The 2,301-nt window shown below is 43.3% G+C and overlaps 1 long non-coding RNA gene across 1 annotated transcript; it reads left to right on the forward strand.

Annotated features, from left to right (window-relative positions):
- Positions 1–941: 941 nt before the first annotated feature.
- On the forward strand, positions 942–1,549 carry LOC144798322 (uncharacterized). Its single transcript, XR_013603505.1, has 3 exons — positions 942–1,045; positions 1,133–1,200; positions 1,295–1,549. It is a non-coding gene; the product is annotated as an uncharacterized LOC144798322 (long non-coding RNA).
- Positions 1,550–2,301: the final 752 nt, after the last annotated feature.

Genomic DNA, 2,301 nt, shown 5'->3' on the forward strand with positions numbered 1-2,301 from the left:
ATTAAGGACCTTAAATGGACTATAATTTCCAAGGTCGAGTGCGACCCCAGAGGAGGAGACTGGGATGCCAGACTCTCCAAAAGGGAGGCGCTCCTCATTGTAAAGTTCAACACGGCCGTCACCGGCCTGAACGAACTATCAGAGATTTATAAACTGTAAACCATCCTGTCCTAGAGATGGCCAGGTAAATCCGCGTTGTCTGTCTCCACCGGTTCTATTAAGTATTAATTGCTGTTGTAATTAGGCCTCTCATTAGTATAGGCCGCCTAATGCTGTCCATAGAATGCAGGACGCATTCGCCAAGGACTTGCCTGGAGTCCAGGCGCCACTATCTTAGGACATACCCGAGCGCGCATGCGCTAGAGACCAGCGTTCAATGTGGACATCGCTATATTAGAAGACTACCATCGCCGGACCCGCTATCCACGGCGCATGCGCGAAGGATCAGCGCTCAGGAGACGCCGACCGAGACACGGACTTAGCTTCTATTAGGTACGGTGTCACTTTTCCACGAACGCGGTGATTATTTACCCTCTAGTCAATTTTGCTAAAGGTATCCAGTGACTAATGCCTTGGTTTCGCTTTCAGGAGCCAAAACATACAATTCAGCATTCGTCAATATAAGAAAGGGACGTTTGCCATCTGAGCCCTAAGCCCGACTTTGCAGAGGTGAGATCTCCTCCAGCCTCCTGACCCTGATTATTTACACTCTAGTTAATTTTGCTAAAGGAATTTGGTGACTAATGCTTTGGTTGCGCTTTCAGGAGCCAAAACATACAATTCAGCATTTGTCAAAATACGAAAGGGACGTCTGCCATCCGAGCCCTGAGCCCCACTTTGCAGAGGTGAGATTTTCTTGTACATGAGTTTTTGACATGAGTGTGTCAACACACCTAGGTGTGTTTCAGATACTCTTACACACTGCCATTTGGTTTTCCTGTAGGCGAGAAATCCCTCTCTGCCCTCGTCCGTGGCTACTCTGTTGGACCAGACAGTGGAGAAGCACTGCGTCCCTGATTTCGTGGGTCCGTTTAAAATTAGCGAGGTAAAACTCTGATGTTCCACGTAACGCTTTAATGTGTATTCGCCTAGTGTTCACACTGGAGGCTAAGGTTTGTCCTTTACTTTTCAGTATGATCACGTCATTTCCAAATAGTCCCTGCATTCTACACCTTTAAAGTGGCCTTGCAGACCAGTAGGGTAAGCAGTGTGAGAGGATTGGTGTTTTTGCTATAAAATTCATTAAAAAGGTCTTGAGCAAAATTCTGACATGGAGATACATTTTTCTTTTCAGATAATTTCCCATGGCCCTGATGAGAGTCCCCTCATTGTATAGGACTCGAAACGCGTAGGCCCCTTCACAAAGTGCTGCTCTCTCCAAATTTAAAAATTCAAATAAGTGCTAACTTGAATGCTCTAATCTGTATATATACAGTGTGTTACGTCATCTAAGTTGATTATGATTAATTTCCTAGTGTACATTTTGTATAGATAGATGGTATATTACAGATGTGTATTGTTTGAGCAGCCTTTGTCTCTCTCTTTTTTTCTATTATCACGTTCTTTTTCCTTGTGATAATTTCTTAATTTGGTGCACTTATAGATGCCTGACTCTGTGTGATTGTGATATGGATGACGAGTTGATTGAGTGTTGTATGATATAATGGTGTAGTTTTGTATATAAAATGTAAATACTTGTTTGAAATTAAATTTTCTCAAACTAAATGAATAAATCGCTATTTGCTAGCAACATCTCAGGTTTGGATTAGTGTTTCTACCTTACGAGAAAAATTTTAGTGTTGAATTCACACATCAGTTTTGGCGTATCTTTTGGTTTATTATAATTGTCAGAACAGCAAAAACACCTATAACTCCTAATATCTTTTACTTAGTGGTCATCATAGCAACAAAATCAACTTTCTCCCAAAAAAGAACAAAACAACAAAACAAAAATAATCGTAGGAGCTCTTCTCCCGTGGGTAGACGTTGTTTTCTTCACCGCAGATCAAGACAGGTGTCACTACACTACGCAGGGCTGATCCCCCTCCCTTGTCATATCGGCATTCCGTTTCCACTACCCAGGGTGGTTGCTCAACCTGTCTCTCTCAAAAAACTGTAGACTGTTTCCTCGGTCTCAAGTTGTATCGCGTTGCTCCAGGAATCGTCTGGTCCGGGAAGAACTCCGCAGATTTGTCAGGTGATACAGCAGGGCCTTTCTCCGTGGTCAAGTTCTCTCGATGATCATCCAGCACAGCAGGTTCCACCAAGGTCGACGATACTTTCTGACAATGGGTACTATGC

This window comes from Lissotriton helveticus, chromosome 12 (assembly GCF_964261635.1).
Source record: "Lissotriton helveticus chromosome 12, aLisHel1.1, whole genome shotgun sequence".
Lineage (NCBI taxonomy): Eukaryota > Metazoa > Chordata > Amphibia > Caudata > Salamandridae > Lissotriton > Lissotriton helveticus.